Below are 18,538 nucleotides of genomic sequence, written 5' to 3'. Positions count from 1 at the left end.
TTTAAGCGTTTGGAATTCAGGAGGAGTTCAGGAAATATGAGTCCAAGCTGGAGATCAAGTTTGGGAGTCATGGACATAAAAATGGTATTTAGGTCAATGGACTAGGTGAGATCACATAGGTGTAAGTGTAGGAAAAAGAGAGAGACAGAGACAGAGACAGAGGCAGAGGCAGAGAATCCAGAGGGCTGAGGCATTCCAACGTTACCATGTCCACTATGAGAAGATGAAGACCTAGCAGAAAAGACTTAATGGGAATCCCTGGTGAGCTAGAAGGAAAACCATGTGTGTGTGTGTGTGTGGGGGGGGGAGTCCAGGAAGTCATAAAGACAATGTATTTAAAAAGAAAGGTAGGATTATGTCAACTGCTGCGAACAGGATCACTGCTACTAGTCAAGATCTTTGTGTGAGGTAGGAAAAGTCACCCTCTCCAGGTGGTAAGACCAGTGGGGACTAAACTGACATCCATCCATCCCCTTTTCCAGGAGCCAGGTACAGGTACAGCTGCACAACTGTATGTAGTATCCCTCACCAATGGTGGGAAAGATAAGGTCCAAGAATTAACCACTGAATTTAGCAACATGGATGCCACGGATGCCCTTGACAGGAGGGATTTTGGAGGAGTGGTGGTTATAAAACCATCAATGTTAAGGGTTTAAGAGAGAATGCGAGCAGACGAATTAGAGACAGTGAAAACAGATAGCTCTTTGGAGGAGACGTGCTACAGAGAGGAGCAGAGAAGTCAGACAGTAGCCGGTGGGGGGTAGAGGGTCCGAGCAAAGGAAGGGGCAGCGGTGTATTTGTGGGCTAATGGGACCGAGACACGGTATCATCCTCTTGCCTTGACCACTGCAGTGACTTTCTGTTTTCTTGCATCCACTCTTGGATCCTGCAGTCTTTTCTCCAAATATCCCCTTGGTGTGATCCTCTTAGATTATAAATTCAATAATGTCATAATCTCTTCCCATCACACTTAAAATGAAATCCAGAGTCTCCACCATGACCTGCCTACTAAGATCCTGCCTGCTTAAGTCACCCCCATATTTCCTACCTCTTGTTCCCTCAAGTATGCAGCTCCAGCCGCACTGGCCTGTTCCCCACCCCTCCCCCCACCCCCCCCAACACACACACGCAGAGTCCTCCCAGCTCAGGCTCTGTACTTGCTGTCCCTTCCTCTGGAACTCTCGGCCAGGCCAGTTTGCACAGGCCTCGCTTCCACATCTCACCCAGATCTCCGCCAAAACGTTGCTTCCCTAGTCCTTACCTGACACATTAGGGTCTCCCTATCACAAGCTGTTACTGTGCTGTTGGTCTTTCCATGGTGCTAATCACTATTTGACTTTGTGTAATTCCTTATTTCTGTTTGTCTTCCCCCAAACGTGCAAGATTTGTGAAGACAGAGATGTTGTCTTATTCACATGTTTACCCCCAGCCGTTACAGTAATGTCTGGCACATGGCAGACACTTAGTAAGTATACTTTACATACACGAATAATGGGAAAATTACCACAATTGCCATTATGAGCTCTTTTTTTAAAGTTTATTTAATTTTAATTTATTAAAGTTATTTATTTATTTATTTTAAACAATTTTTTTAATGTTTCGTTTTTAGAGAAAGAGACACAGCATAAGTGTTGGGGGGTGGGGGGCAGGTGGAGCAGAGAGAGAGACATAGAATCTGAAGCAGGCCCCAGACCCCGAACTGTCAGCACAGAGTCTGACGGGGGCCTGGAACTCCCAAACCACGAGATCATGACCTATGTTGATGATGGATGTTTAACCGACTGAGCCACACAGGCACTCCTCTTTATTTATTTTGAGAGAGACAGAGAGCATGAGTGGGGTAGGGGCAGAGAGAGAGGGAGAGAGAGAATCCCAAGCAGGCTCTGTCCTGTCAGCGCACAACCTGACATAGGGCTCAAAGTCATGAACTGTGAGATCATGACCTGAGCGGAAACCATGAGTTGGACACCCAGACCCTATGAGCTCTTTAATGATTTTTAATATATTGGCAATTAAAGGCCAATTAAGGGTCATTGGCCTTGACAGATGAGCAGAGAGGAGCTCCAGTGCACACCTTTCTTTTCAGCATATGCACGCATGTGCCCTGAAGATGGGCAAAGGTCTTGGTTCAACCTAATCGCGCTGTTTAGGATTTTAATGTAACGGAAAAAGGTTGGTAGGCCACAAAATCAGAGATGTCCTCTTTTGTAGTGGAGAGGACACTGGCTACGCATCAGAATGCCCGGATTCCAGGCTCCACTCTGCCAGGTGTCCGTGCTAGGTGCTTTCTGCAAGTCACTTAATCTCTCTGTGCCTTTGGTCTCTAATTTTAAACTTGTGAGAAATAATACCGCATGTAGTTCTCTCACCTCATTGCTTGGGGGCCAAGTGAGATATCTGGGATAGTGCTAAACAAATGCGCATAGATATTTTCTCTGGATGAAAAGAAAGTGTTTGAAGTGAACTAGGCAGGGTGGGGGGAGAGAACGCAGAGTTCTGCTGCAGTGTAGGCACCATCTGGCTCTTTAAAATGTGTCCCTCAGGAAGAAAAATGAGCCTGTTGTTGAGGCTATGGTAAAGAATCATTCCGAAAGTGATATTTTCCAACTCTAATAAGTCTGTGATCAAACAATCAGTTTCTAGGGTAAAGGCCACTACTTTCCACTAACTGACCTGGAAGCATGTACCATATATTTAATGTCAAGACTGTGCAAGCATAGCAGTTTCTGCCTGGAGAGAATGGAAAATAAAATCTGGTGGAAGAGACCAGACACTCCCATCTAGCTGGGAACTGGGAAAGAAACATGCCTCCAAAGACCCCCCTGAGGTGCTGCCTGGCAAATGCCAGCCTGTCCCTGGAGTGACCAGAGGTAGTATTTAAAATGCAGTAACTGTGTACAGCATAGTTGCAAGAAAGGAGGAGCTGCCTGAAGGGATGTGCAAGCCAGGAATGGCGGGGGAGTCGGCATAGCTCGGGGCTCTCTTTACATTCCCTCTCCCTCCCCACAGCATTTTCTTCCTGCTCTCCTTACCTGCTCCAGTCCTCTCTTCCACCATCACCTTCCTCTGCTTACTCATGCTTCTTCCCTCAGTTACCTCAGTGTATGCATGACCCATGGGGGTCACCCTGAACCTGTATCATTCTATGTGCAGGGGCCCAGATAACTAAGATAGCCTCTTAGTTTCCCAGGTCCAAATATCTATGGAGAAACATTCTGAGTCTGGCCACATAAATCTAGGGCTCCTGGTCTCTCTATTTTGCACTGCCCTTGAGGGAGAAGCCCATCCTGGACTATAGCTGTGTGTGGCTGGAGTGACGTCACATGGTGCCGAATGGGGTTCTGCTCATTGGCAGAGACTGTGGGCATGGGCAGATTCCCTGAGCAAGGATTAGGAGGGACAGACATTTTAAGTGATACCTTGTATAGGTGAGGTCTGTGTGTGGGTTGCTCCCATAGTCTCTTCTAGAATTGGTATTTATTCAAAAAGTAAAAAAAAAAAAAAAAATAGAAGGCTGTTAAAAGAGACAGGTTCAATAGGTTACCAAATCTCACACTTAAAATCTTTCTTCTTGTCTATCAGTCTAGAATATTTTATGTCAGTCTTATTCATTTTCAAGGCTAACAAACTGGTTTCTAATATGTCAAAAAAGGGGACTAGACACTAGTCCCATTAAATTGTAAGAGCTATTTGACTATACACACTTTTATCATTGTAGGCTTGAGCTGCCCATGCCATGTAGCACAACTGGGGATCCCTTCCTCTGATACCCACCCACCCAGCTCTTAGTCAGTTCTCCAAGAGGCTCTTCCTGGTTCCTAGCAGTGAGAAATGGACATCACACTATGACCTCATATTCCCAGGAACACCCTTTTGGCTGTACAGACAACCAATGTTTGGCAAACATTCAATTCAAACGAGGAAATCCTAAAACTTTTTCACCTGCCAGATTGAAATAGAAGCTTCATTGGACAGATGGAGGAGATCAGGACTCCCTGCTCTGACCATCAATGCCCCTGGTACCATCCTTCTATAAAAATGAATTTTTATGCCATTGTCATAGAGATGGAAACTGGGAATGCTCTCCTCTTGGCACTCAGCTACTGGCACTGCCTGAGTGTGCAACTGGCCCAGGGCTTGGACAAGTATGTGGCCTCTTAAGAGATTGTCTCAGAACAAGAGTGGGCTTGGAACTCTATATCCCAGAATCTGAATTTCAGTGAAACTGTCACCCCCACAAACCATTAACAGCCAGAGAATTATCTTTTGGGATTGTCTTGAAGTGGGGGCTTCTAGGGCTTTCTTGATTGTACCCTGTAACCAGCTTTTTTTTATTTAAAAAAAAGCATGAGGACCTCTGGTTCTGCTCAGTTAGTGGCACTGATTGTGAAAGGTTATGACTCCCATTCAATCCTAGATTTCTGGACTTGTTCAGGGAGGCATTCACACAGATAGATTTCTAGCTGGCAGACAGCCCCTTTATGGTTGAGCAAGCCACCAGTGAAAGATAGAATTTCACACCTCACCCTGGCAGTTTGACTACCACTAATGGGTGTCTTAGAACACCTGAAAGTAGAGTCTTTAAATAATGTTCTTTCTGACCATAAAGTCCAGATGAGGATGAGGATGAGGAGGATGATGATGATGATGATAGTATCAGTAAGCCCCATAAGATACCTGGGAGTGTTAAGTGACTTGGCTAGGGTCACATACATAGTAAATGGCCCCAGTTTTAGAAAGGTTTCTGTTATCATTAAGGATAAACATACAGGTGTTTAGAGTTCTACATGTGCATAGATGATTCACTCTCAATTTTTCCAGCCTAGTTTAATTTCTAACTTTCAAAAGGGGGAATATTGACTTGGATTCTAGATATTTAGGGGCTAAAAAGATTCCATCCACTTCTCTTTACATCCTGAACCACCTACAGGATGCACTGTGGCATGGGGGGCGGTGGTGTTGGAAGACAGATTTAATAGCAGAAATTGCCCTTAGAGGGCTGACCTGTGCCTGTGTTTACTCTTCAGACAAGGGACACTGGCTAAGAAAGCACACATTTTTGCAGGAAGGATGGCTTTAGAGGTTCTGAGACTGGACTGTCATGTGCAGCTGGGCAGTCTGGTACTACAAAAGGCACCTGGCTTAAATCAAGTGTGGAAATATTAAATTACATGCCTAGGTCATAGGGCTGGTAAGTGACAGAACTCCAAAGACAATGCCTGAAAAACAGCAGACTATCAGTATATGGTTATTGAATGAATGACAGAATCCAAATCAAACTTTCCATTCCAAAGGCAATGTAGTTTTCCTTTGGACAGTCTGCTTCCGTCTTAAATGTCTTTTATTAATTAACATCGAGAATAAAGGGGATTCTTAATTTTACATGTTATCTCTGAAACAGAAACATCATGTTTCAATAGTAAATAATCACATCAGAGCAATGCTATTATGAAGATGGTAGGAACTTAGTCATTCTGACTATCCTCCTTGTCGACCTGGAATTTCCTTTGTGTTTGGCAGTGGAATAGCAAATGAGTCTAAAATTAGTTTCAATGAATATCAGAAGAAAAGAATCCCACTTGAGATGATTATGTTACTGTGAATATGATAGGCTGACTGAGATGTCAGTTACCCCTACTGAGAAGAGCAGTGTATCAGATGGAAATACACAATGACTCACACCTGAGTGGGACCATTCCTGAGATCCATCAGGTAAGCTAATTCAGGACTGCTTCATGTTTTAAAGGCCATTTGAAAATGATCACTGTGGTATTGCCATAACACAACCTGTCACAGTTTAGAATGCAGCATACAGTTAAATAACCTATCCAAGGATGTTACCTTAATCCAGTAGCAGCACGAAAGAGCTTGTCCACTAGTAAGGCATGCCCATAGCATGGGTGGAGACGGCGCTTGGTGAGTACTCCACTTGGTATTTAACAGAGGAGAAAAGGCTTAATGAGGTCCTTTTTGGACTTAAAAATCTGAGAAGTGGTGCCTGGGTGGCTCAGCCAGTTAAGTGTCTGATTTTGCTCAGGTCATGATGTCACAGTTTGAGTTTGAACCCCGCATTGGGCTCTGTGCTGAGTCTGTTTTGGATCCTCTGTCTCCCTCTCCCTCTGCCCCTCTCCTGGGTGCATGTGAATGCTCTTTCTCTCTCTCATTCTCTCTCTCTCTCTCTCTCTCTCAAAAATGAATATTTAAAAAATATCTGAGAAATTTTTCTCTCTCTACCTCTCTACCCCACCCCTTCTCCCTTTTCCCCCTCCTCTTTTCTTTCAGGATCAGTGAAATTTGTAAACTCCTAACTACGTTAGTGAAGTGCTCTGTAATGCAATTCTTAGTGCTAGAAATGGAGCCATTGAGCCCAGTTGAAACCCTATAAAATAACTTACCTCCCTGGATTACTCCAGCGGTGATTTGTCTTCTCATCAGTTGATCTCACTCAACAACAGAGTGAATTTTATTTTTCTTTGAATGCAAGCAAATGCTTTGCTGCCTACTTGTCTTCTGACCTGTCTGTGGATATTGGGAACTGAGGTAGCGAAAATTGGCAGAAGGAATATGGAGGGGTAAGGGCAGAGGGTGCCAGAAACATGGCTGGAATCCATGTTTCTGCATTCCTAGCCAGAACGGACTTATTAAACCGTTTAGGTATGCAAAGGGCAATCGCACCTCCAAGGTGACCTTGAGGGTGAGGGTGAGGGAAAGGCTCACTCCTGTTCCAGTTCTGTCTCACTGCATCTTCCTTTCATTATGGCATGACACAGCCATAGTGGGCAGCACGGGAGGGGGGCTGAAAACAAGTGATGCACCACCCAGGATAGGCTTGTATCCATAAAAGGACCCATCACAGAGACCCAGGGTCTGGCCTGGACTAGAAAGAGGAGATTTTCAAGTTCTTGGGCTCCAGCATCTCTCTTCTTCAAAATGGAGAAACTGATCATTTAAAATGTTAAATGATCTTCAAGGTCTTTCTAGCTCTGCACAAACTTATTGAATCCAAAGTATGATTTTAATTATTGTTCACCTAGTGCCCATCACTAGCACATCACCTCCAATTTTCCCTTGGATATATTTATTGACTTAAAGGTTTTCCTCCCCCTCAAGTTTTAGGAACTTAAAATGGAATTAGGATTGTCACATGTCACATTTGAATGGTGTCTCTGTCATACAAAAGCACTCTGTTCTCTTAGAGGAATAGGATGCAAAATAATTCCTTAATTAGTTTAGGGGTTGTGAACAGGGTGAACAGAGCTTGAGGATGAGAAGTGTTATAAAATTTTTTTTAGTTTAAGCAGAAAAAAAATATTTCTGGGAAGAGACTTATTTCATCAGATTGTCACTTAACAGTTTAGTAAGACTTATAAAATGTTGACTCCAAAATGATGGTTCAATAGCCACGTTTGGGTGGTCTGTAGTAAGTGAACTTGGGGGCTGGGTAAAAACTAGATTCCCTTTGGAGCAAGGCAAAAATAGCCCAAGTAACCCCACAGAGTGTGGGCGACTCATTTCCAACCATATCTCACATTAACAGGTCACGTGGAAAAAGTGTCATCTTGGTTAAAGTCAGTTGCATAGTTTAAACAACAAATCCTGCAGCCCAGAGATCACCTGGGGGGCTTAGTTCGGTGACTAGAATACTGATCTAGAAAAACCTTACAAGTCTGGAGAAAATTACCTGCAGCTGCCTGAAAAGCACGATGAATTTCAAGAAATATCATTTTTATTTTTAGAGTTTGGTGACTAACACCCTACTTAACCTTAAGATACTGATATTACAAGGAGCCATGGTGTGGTCCAGCATTGGCATATAGACAAAGCTGCTTTGTCAGAGATAGATTTATGTGAGGGCTATTGTGTTGTTATCATGATGATTATATGATTATGTTATTCTGATATTAAGATTGAAAAAATATGTATATGTAGGCGGGTAAGCAAATCAAGCTTTGTATTTTGATCTGAGAGAAACTGAAAGACATCTTCTAAGGCAAAGAATTTTCTAAGTTCCTTTTGTTTGAATGAATTGTCTGCCTCCTACACTTGTGTAGGCTATTTTGGGTGCCGATTAGAATTTTAGGAAAACTTTTTAGTAACATGGTTTCTACTTGATAAGACTGACTTCTGCCATCATCTTTTTTTCCCCTTTGGTTTTTGCTTGTGAGACACATGCACAGCTTAGGTCTTACAAACTTGCAAAATTAAGTTTTGTCTGAAACACAAGAAGGCATGCCACCTCCAGCTGGGAGTGAGCAGTTGGTTCTCTGGCCCTTGCTCAGCATGGCAGTACCAGTTTAGAACTGACATTTGGAGCCAGTGTCAGGCGAGTTCTTGGGTAGCATGGAGACCATTAAGTAAGGTATTAAAGCTGGAAATGACTTAGTTGAGGCTACACTTGGAACCTACAACCACAGCTTGGAGTTTTAGGCCATTAATATCTCTAGCTGCTTATTCCTCCTCTTCTTCTTCCTCCTGTAAATGAGCAACAGAAGACCAGGCAATACATCTACCGCGTGCATGGAATTCTCTGTTAATTTCCCCAGGTCCTTTGAAGACACCTCTTCTTTCCCTTGCTAGCTTTTCTTGGGTCTGATTTCCTAAGGAAATCAGAAAGAAGATTTGAATGTTTAGGGTCATTTCCAAGGACAGAAGATGTGAATATTCAGCAGGGTAAAGGAAACCAAAACAGAAAGAGTATAGACACCCAGGGAGACACTGGGAAAAAACAACAACAACAACAAAGTTAAACAGAGACTGGCTTGAGGCACAAGGAAGTGGAACATTAGTCATGGAAATGGAAAGAAATCTAACAGAATTCTTATTTGAGAGATGGTCTCCAGATGTACAGCCCATGTGTTTGGTGAAAAATGCATTGTATCATCATTACTCCCCAGAACTGGTATCAGAAACCTTTAGAGAATTAAACTCTGCTTTTACATAATTGCCATTATCTTAATCTTTTGTTGTTTTGGTGGTGGTAAAATATAAGTAATGTAAAATTTGACATTTTAATCATTCTTAAGATATAATTAAATTCAATGGCATTAATTACAATCACAATGTTTTATAACCATCACCACTGCCTATTTCCAAAACATTTTAACACTCTGGATAGAATCTCTGTAACCATTAAAGCAGTAAATCACCATCCTCCCCCTACCCTAGTTAGTCCTTGGTAACCTCTAATCTACTTTCTGTCTGTATGAATTTTTCTATTTTAGATATTTTATATAAGTGAAATTATACATCAGTCCTTTTGTGTCTGGCTTATTTCACATGCCATAATGTTTTCAAGGTCATCTATATGGTAACATGTATCAGAATTTCTTTATTTTTTATGGACTAATAATATTCCACTGAATGTATATACCACATTTTGTTCGTCCATTCATCTGTAATGAATACTTGGGTTGTTTCCATCTCTTGGCTCTTGTGAATAGCGCCACAATTACCTAGTCTTTTAAAACTTACAATAGCCATTTTTTGAAGAATCGTTCTTTCCTGCAAGGTTAATTCTTCAAGGGACAGTTTTCAAATAACTTTGCTGGGGAAAAGAATTTCCAGATCTATTCTGGCTGCTTAATATGGTGGGAGCCACATTCTTGATCTGAGTATCAAGTCTGCAGAATCACTTCTGAACTTGCTCTTGTTCCACAAGGTGAATTGAGAGTTATCAGAGAACATTACTGCCTTAGGGCCCCGAATGAAACTGGATGGTAAACAATGCTCAGCATCAAGTCCAAAAATAGAAGAGAGGTGAGATTTAAGAGAAGAGTGAGTGACTGAATTATCAGCTGAGAGAGTTAACAGGAGGAACTATGTGGTTTTAGAGCTAAGGAGAATGAGTCAGTCAGGGATTCATACAGAAGACAGACCCACTCTAAATACTTAAAGCAAGAAGGGATTGAAGATGGGGAATTTGTTGCTTCCAAAATTGTCAGAAGGATTGGTGGAGTGGGTATGAAGAGGGCACTAGAAGGTTCTCAAAACCATTCTTCACTGACCCCTAAGAGAGTTACCATCTGAAACCATCACTGGAACCAAGAGTTCAAGAACATGCCTTTGTACCAGTGATATAGGGTTCTGGAACTGGAAATCATTGCAGTTGGTGCTGCTTCTGCCTCAACTATCCATGGCAATTGACTTGGGAAATGGATTCTGGATAATACCTGCAGAAATGTCTCACATTCTACAGCCTTGCTTGGCAGCAGAAGCAAAAAGGGTATCTATCTCACTTTCACCTAAGTTCAGTCTGCTCTTATCTTGGGAGACTTTGCTTTCCAACATAGTAGAACAAACTTGACAACATTGCAGTTCTCCTTCCCTGAATTAGTCTGATGGGCATTAAAGACAATTAGGCTGAATCAAAGGTCATGCATTACCTGATGTGATTTTCTTTCTTTTTTTTTTTTTTAGGTAGGATCAAAATAGAGATAGATTGTCTAGGGCTATTCACTGAAATCTGAAGTTTGTTAGGAAATTGAAAATTAGAAAGAGATCTCATCACTTTGTCGATAATTTTTTTTAATTACAAACTTACAGATGGTGATGAAAAATAACATTTCCATACTAATGAATTTAGATGAGTGTCTGGGTCTGTGCAAACAAAGAAGAACTCTATGACTTTAGAGAGAAGTTTCTCCTGGGGAAAAGGGTGGAGGCACCACTATGGGAGTCTAGGGCATCCCAAGCAGAGCTCAGCAACCTCTGGAATGAGCCTCCTAGTTTCCAAGGACAAGGTTCTAAGTTGGAGACTCAAAACACAGTTCTGCTGCTTTCTAACAGAATGAAATTGGTCGTATTTTCCACAAGTGTTAAATGGACTTGAAAGCACCCATTCTACCTAATTTTCTTAAAAGATGTTGAAAAGACCAGGTGCAGTAACAGCTCTGACAGTATGATGTGAAAACAGTTGAGAGCTATCCATATATAAGGTATTGTTTTTATCATTCTCTTGAGATTAATAAAGTGCCTTATACTGCAGGATGCTCTGTTTAGGTAGATTTTTTAAAAAATTGCCATTGAGTTAACTAATTAACTCAACACATATTCATTGTGTTATGTGTCAAGACATCATGCTGGGGCTGGGAAGACAGAGGTAGTTCTTGCCCTTAAAGAACTCCTAGTCCAAAAAGCTCATAAACAGCATGCCCACTAGATATATAAACAGATCATCTCACTGCCAAGTGGAAAGAGCAATAATTGAGGAATACACTGGGTACTGTGGGACACAGCAACAGATACCTCATGTGGCCAAGGAGAGCTAGGAAAGGCTTACTAGAGGAGGTGAGACAGAGAGAGAGAGGGACAGCATAGCATAAAGGTGCCCTTTGACACTGGTGTCCAACTTTTATTTTTTCTTTCAAGAAAGAAGTCTGTTCAGAGAGAAACAAAAATGTTTCTAGGTCACATTAAAAATGGTTTTGGGGTGCCTGAGTGGCTCAGTCTGGTAAGTGTCCGACCCTTGATTTTGGCTCAGGTCATGATCTCATAGTTGGTGGGATCCAGCCCCGCGTTGGGCTCTGGGCTGTTGGTACAGAGGTTGCTTAGGACTCTCTCTCTCACTCTCTGCCCCTCCCCCGTGCATGCGTGCGTGTGCTCTCTCTCAAAATAAATAAGTAAACATTAATTTAAAAATTGCTATATTGAAAAATGATTTTAAACTAGGAAACGTAGTACAGTTGACCCTTGAACAACATGAGTTTGAACTGCATGGGTCCATTTATATATGGATTTTTAAAAACAAATATAATACAGTACTGTAAATGTATTTTCTCTTCCTTATGATTTTAGTAACAATTTCTTTTCTCTAGCTTGCTTATTACAAGAATACAGTGTACAATACATATAACACGCAAAATATGTGTTAATTGACTGTTTATGTTCTCATTAAGTCTTCTTGTCAACAGTTGCCTATTAAGGGTTAAGTTTTGGGGGAGTCAAAATTTATACTTGGATATTTAGCTGCACGGAGGGTCAGTGCCCCTAACCCTCACGTTGTTCAAGGGTCAACTGTATTTTGTGTCAAAGCAGATTTTGGTGTTTCTTCTGTTGCTGAAAGATTTTTGGTTTTGGATAAAATTTTAGAAACTACATTTACCATACTTTGCAGTATCTAATTGTAAGTAGCATCTCTGCAGAAATTTCATAGACATTGAGATCTGGTAGTGAGGTAGTGAGACTGAGCAATTAGGAGAGGGTGATGAACTGGCATCCAAATCCAGTCCCAACACATGTAGAGGAAGCCATGGTAGAGAATTCCTAGGTATGAGGAAGTCAGGAAGAGGGGAGCTGACATTGGGTAGGTGTGGGTCTAAGTGGGTTGTAAAGTTTCTGAATCCCAGCAAGAAACGGATCGGGGATATATGCAAAATTCCATGTGAATTCTGAACTCGACTTCTCTATTCTATTTGTAAAATAGCAGTCTTGCTGCAACACTTCTGGGAAGTGTGTATGTGGGGAGGAGGGGGGATACTTTTCTGAGCTGCCTTCCTTGAGGACCTCTGCTAGAGTATCACTGGTGGGTGAGTTTGGGAGAAGGAATAGGCAGGTATGATTTAGTACTTTATCTCTCTCTCTCTTGGGGAGCTGGCTGCCTTCAGAAAGTACACAATGTACTTTCCTCTGTTCCTGGATGTTCATTGTTTTGCAACGGCCCAATGGAGAGGTAAGAACTATTAGTGTTCAGCATGGCCTACACTTCTTTGGACTTTAATCTTTGCACTCCAATTTCTCCTTGGGAATTCCATAAGGGAAGATGACTGAAGTTCAAATATGTTGCAATCTTTTTGGTACTGGAGAGTCTTCAGGTTGTCATGTAATCTCATTGCAGAACCACTAATGAACTAAATCAGACATTACAACTGGACATGATTTAGGTGGGGAAACCAAATGGCAGAATGAATTTTCAGCTTTGAGTCTAGGATGAGCTTTTACTGTCCTGTCCTGTCCTGTTCTGACTGACTTCAGAGTATTCTGGGGGCAAGATCTAAACTGCCTGCTAGTTCTTTGTAAAGGGTGACTTCTTCCCTCAAGAAAATAACCACACCCCTGATCAAATTGTTAGGTTAGGGAATATCTGGGGGAAGTTCATTTTTCCAGCTTCACGTTTCCATATGAAAAATCTCAGTTAATTGATGCATTTGGGGACACTGAGTTCACAATGTTCAGTTTCTTCCTCTCCCTGGGGTCTTTGGAGAGAATAGTTGACAGAAAGTATAAATTATGTTCTTCTTTGCTCTCCACCTCCAGGGGAAGCCTGTGGTTGTTCAGCACTTTCAGAGATTGTGGGTGGGTAAGTCTGTTTAAATCAGGACAAAGTATTACCAGGACCACTACTGGTAGTTCTGAATCACCAGTCTCCAATATCAGCTTTCATCATAATCTCCCTGACTTTTGTGTCTCTCTTTTTATTGATTCTAAACTTGGGTCTTTTTTGTTTTTTGTTTTGTTTTGTTTTGTTTTTGGTTCTGAACTTACGTGAGGAGGGGAGAGGAATGTTAAGGAATAGTCCTCTCAAACCCTTATAGGTGCCTGTTGAGAGGCTGTTCCCCATTCCTTGAGCCCATGCTGTCTCATGGTGTGTACCAAAGAGGGTGCCAATGTCACATCCTGAATGGTTGATTCTGCCAGTGATACATCTCCCTAGTTCAGGCTGTGAGGTCATCAATTTGGGAAGGGCTTTTGCAAAGAAATTCCAGGGTTTCACATAACTCAGTGTCACCAGTGTCTCACATAAAGAAACACAACCTGGCAACCAAAAAAATTTTGTATTTTCCAGGTTCTGTGACAGTCACATTACATAAATCATCTCATTTAATTCTCACCATGAGTATTTTTGACCACATTTTTATAGATGAGGAAATGCACACACGTGTGCACACTCACACGCACATGCACACACACACACACACACAAATAGAGAATGGCTGCACTGTACCAGGTATTCTGCTAGGTGCTAGGGCTAGAAGGTGAGTGAACAGTAGTTATTGCCTTCTGGTAATTAACAGTCAGGTGTGTGGAGGTGAGGGGAGGAATATAAATATCATAATATAATCACACACTGTAACTAACATACAAGCTAACCAAGGACTGGGGGGCTAGGAAGGTTTCCCTGAGGAAGGTGCATTTCAGCTCAAACCCAGTACATTTGATAGCAAACATTTAAAACCCCAGTTAGTTGAGAACTGTTGAAATCATGATTTTCAGGTTCCAACAGACCTGGATTCAAATCCTAGGTTCTTATTTTGTTTTGTTTTGTTTTTCACTGTCTGTGTCAAACCGATCTAAGTTTCAGTTTCACTTGTAGAGTGGTGATGGTGATGATGATGATGATGATAGTGACACAGTGACAGAGATCTCATTTGGTGAGGATTAAAAGCAATTATACAGGGATGCCTGGGTGGCTTAGTAGGTTTGGCATGCAACTCTTGATTTTGGCTCAGGTCATGATCTCATGGTTGACGAGTTCAAGTCCCCCATCAGGCTCTGTGCTGCCAGTGCAGAGCCTGCTTGGGATTCTCTCTGTCTCTCAAAACAAATAAGTAATACATTTCTTGGGTGCCTCGGTGGTTCAGTCAGTTGAGCTCCTGACTCTTGATTTTGGCTCAGATCATGATCTCACATTTGATGAGATCCAGCCCCTGCTGGGCTCTGAGCTGATATCACAGAGCCTGCTTGGGATTCTCTCTCCCTCTCTCTCTGCCTCTCCTCCCACTTGCTCTCTCTCTTTTTCAAAAATAAATAAATAAACATTTAGAAAACAGTTAAATATGTAAACATTAGCTCAGTGTCTGGCATATGGATTTTCTTTTCTGTTCCTCTTGCTTTTGTCCACTTTTTCCTTCATCTTAGTTGGGCAGTCTTAATTCTGATTCCCAAGAGGCTGACTGTTGATTTTAAAGTTCATTTCCTTTTGGAATGTCCCTTTTGCATGGGAAATTCATGCAAATAAGATTGGTAGAGGTATGTTCTCATACCCAAACTCCCTAAAGTGGATATGTAGATTAAGTGCGCACGTTGCAAACCAAAGATCCATGCCTTATGAGAAAAAGCCCCTCACCATGAGCCAAAGATTAAAAACAAACAAACAAACAAACAAACAAACAAACAGAATAGCTTATCTCTGACAGCATCCTTGCCAGGTGGCCAGTTTTTCTCAGCCCTGATTCCCTGGGGTTTTACTTTCCTTAGGTAAGTTAGAGACCTCTGTTCATTGCCTTTGGTTATGGTGCAGGTAGTGGCAACTTTGCTGAGCCTTGCTGCCCAGGACACAATTACTCCCAAATGCACTGGGATATTTTGTGTGAGAGAATGCCCTGTTACAAAACACACAGAGAGAAGCAAAACACTGCTTATTTAATTTGCATTGTTTTCCCATGAATCTAAAGAAACTCCCTTCTGCAAGGAGCGTGGAGGCAAAATGATTAAGACAAAACAGCCAGAATAGAATAAAATAAACCTAGTTGCTTACAAGAAAAAAGTGGGGCGAACTCATGGAAGCAGAAGCAGTCATAAAACACAATGTTATTTAAATAATACTATATCTCTCCTGCCTTATCATTCTGATTACATTCAACTAATCTACAAAATTGAAAGGTAATGAGCAGTATTTCCTTAAAGCACATTAAATAATAGTGTCAAAATGCAAATTTATTCATTAAGTATAGATGAGTGTGTTAAATATTCATGAATTGTTGTTCACAGTATATAATTAATCCCATGGTCTTTGTGTCCAAAGCATTGAGAAGATAAAGGGTTGCACCACCACTGTTATAAAATTGTAGCATTCCCCCCAAATACTCCTCAGGGTAAAGGTCAGGCCCCTAGCAGATCCCAATCTGAAACTTCATTTTATCAATACATTGCATTGTATTTTAATAGGAACATGGTCATCTGATGACACAGATTTATTTTTCCAACTCCTGCTGTTTGATAATCTAGGTGGGAAATAAATATTTCAGGCTTGAAGAAGATCTTGTTTGGCTTGAATACACCAGATCTGAGATTCTCTTTGTGTTTGGCCTCGGGCAAATGGAAGCATTTTATAAGAGTCCCCTTCTTAAACAGAAAATGTCATGTTTCTACCACCTTTTCTTCTTTTTTCTTTTTCTCTCTTTCTTTCTTTTCTTTCTTTCTTTCTTTCTTTCTTTCTTTCTTTCTTTCTCTCTCTCTCTCTCTCTCTCTCTCTCTCTCTTTCTTTCTTTCTTTCTTTCTTTCTTTCTTTCTTCCTTTTCTCTCTCTCCTCGCTCTCTTTCTTTCTTAGTTTCTAAGATTAGCCCTTTCAATGGGGGTGGAGCACCTTAATTTTATAATCTTTTGAGAATACAGCCCATTTTCTCTATGTGGCCCATCTTATCTAGGGCCATATGGAGTTTAAAAATCATTTCTCTCCCAAGATAGCTAATGTATCTTTGTAGGTTCTGGAAAGTTAAAATCATCCATTCGAAGTGTTTCTTATTTACTTTCTAAATTATTTGTATTACTGTTTATTTTGATTCACGAGTATTGTTGGTCTCTGGAGAAACTCATAAGTGCAAAACAGCAAATGAAAAAAATCAGATTCATATGAAAAGTCAAAGAAACTATATGTTTTATTCCTCTTCATATCTAAGTTTATTAATAAACTTTGTAGTGTTTGGCAATTTTAAAGCTAGAAACCCGGTTCTTCCAATTCTGTGATTTATCAGTTATGAACTAGATATGCATGATGTCTTGTATGTAAAACTACATAAACATATCTTTATATCAGTGTATGGATTGGATTCTCGTTCTCAACTCTTTACCCTCTGTATGTTATAATTTACAGCTCTACCTTTTGCCATGTGATTTTTGCAATATATTCCCCAAGAGTAGCCAAAGTATATTTCTCTGCTCCATTGATGTGGGATTTAAGCCATATAACTTGTTTTGTCCAGTGAAATGTTGGCAGAAGTGAGAATGGGCCAGCTCAAAGCCAAGGCTTAAAGAGGTATCATGTGCTTATACTCTCATTTCTTTATGCTTTTGTCATTCACCACAAGAAAAACATGTCCCAGGGAGCTGCTAGTCCAAAAAGTATGAAAGGAAAAATGGATCTCTTTTCGGCTGGAGCCAAGACCAAGTTAGTTCCATACAAACTCTAGCATACCTGCCGATCTGTGAGGGTGAACACAAATGTTATAATAGACTACTGGGTTTTGGAAGGTGTGTTTTTTTTTGTGGTAAGCATACACGGCATAAAATTTACCATTTTTACCATTTTTTAAAGTATAATACTGTGTCACTAAGTACATTCACATTGTTGGGCAACCATCACCACCAGCCATCTTCAGAACTTTTTCATATTCCCCATATAAAACTCCTTATCTGTGAAACACTTATTGCGCTTATCTTCCTTCTACCTGCCCTTAGCAACCACCATTTACTTCTTTCTCTGAATTTGATTACTCTAAGAACCTATATAAGAGGGATCACACAATTTTTGTTCTTTTGCGGCTGGCTTATTTCACTTGGCATGTCTTCAAGGTTCATCCATGTTGCAGCTTGTGTCAAAATTCAGTTCCTTTTTGAGACAGAATAATATTCCATTGCATGTATATACCATATTTTGTTTATCCATTCATCCACCAATGGACAGTTGAGTTGCTTTTACCTTTTAGCTATTGTGAACAATGCTGTTATGAACATGGCTGTACAAACTTCTACTTAAGTCTCTCTCTTCTTTCTCTTCTTTTGAGTATATATCCAGAAAGGCAGTTGCTGGATCATACTGAAATTGTATGATCAAGTTTTGAGGAATTTCTGCACTACTTTCCATAGCTCTGGACCATTTTATATTCCCACAATTTTCCACATCACTTATCATAGTAGCTTCATTTGAATTTGTGACTCCTTGGAAACACAGAGATGTATAGGAACTTGGGACATTTAACTTTCCCATTTACTTTCCCAAGTCTTCAGATTTCATGTGTGACAATGGGCAACATGGAGTAGTGGAAAGTATATAAAATTTGTAGTCAGAGAATCCTGAGGTCAAATTGGTAATCAATGTCGTTGCCTTCTTCAAATTTTTGCTTAAAAGTCATCTTCTCAATAAGACCTATCCTGACCACCCTGTCATTTGTGTTTTCTCTCTGTGTTTCACTTTGGATAGATTCTATTGCTTCAGATTCTGTTTATACAGATTCTATGTCTTCAAGTTTACTAGTTTTTTCCTTTCTCATTTATCTGCTGTTAATTTTACCCTGTATCTTTTTAATCTCATACACTGCAATTTTCATGTCTAAAAATTTAATGAGTCTTTTACATATATTACATGTCTTTATTTAACTTTTTTGAGCATATTGAAATAATTGTAATAATTTTTAATATCCTTGCCTGCTAATTCTAGTATTTGTGTCAATTCTGGACTGATTTTAGTTTATTAATTTTTCTTCATTTTTCCTACTTCTTTGCATGCTTAGTCATTTTTTATTGGATGCCAGATGCTGTAAATTTTACTTTTTTGGGAACTGGATATCTTTGTATTTTTATAAATAGTCTTGAGCTTTGTTTTGGA

At 40.6% G+C, this 18,538-nt stretch overlaps 1 long non-coding RNA gene across 1 annotated transcript in view; it reads left to right on the top strand.

The window, feature by feature from the left end:
* The first annotated feature begins 211 nt into the window (after nucleotides 1–211).
* The window catches only part of LOC109502404, a 38,864-nt gene continuing 20,537 nt past the window's right edge, over nucleotides 212–18,538 (top strand). Inside the window, exons 1-2 of the long non-coding RNA XR_002160976.2 lie at nucleotides 212–261; nucleotides 1,384–1,465. This is a non-coding gene — a long non-coding RNA (uncharacterized LOC109502404). The remainder of the gene's footprint in view (nucleotides 262–1,383; nucleotides 1,466–18,538) is intronic.

Source organism: Felis catus, chromosome C1 (assembly GCF_018350175.1).
Source record: "Felis catus isolate Fca126 chromosome C1, F.catus_Fca126_mat1.0, whole genome shotgun sequence".
NCBI classification, from domain to species: Eukaryota; Metazoa; Chordata; class Mammalia; order Carnivora; family Felidae; genus Felis; species Felis catus.
This window is presented reverse-complemented; position numbering and strand designations above follow the sequence as displayed.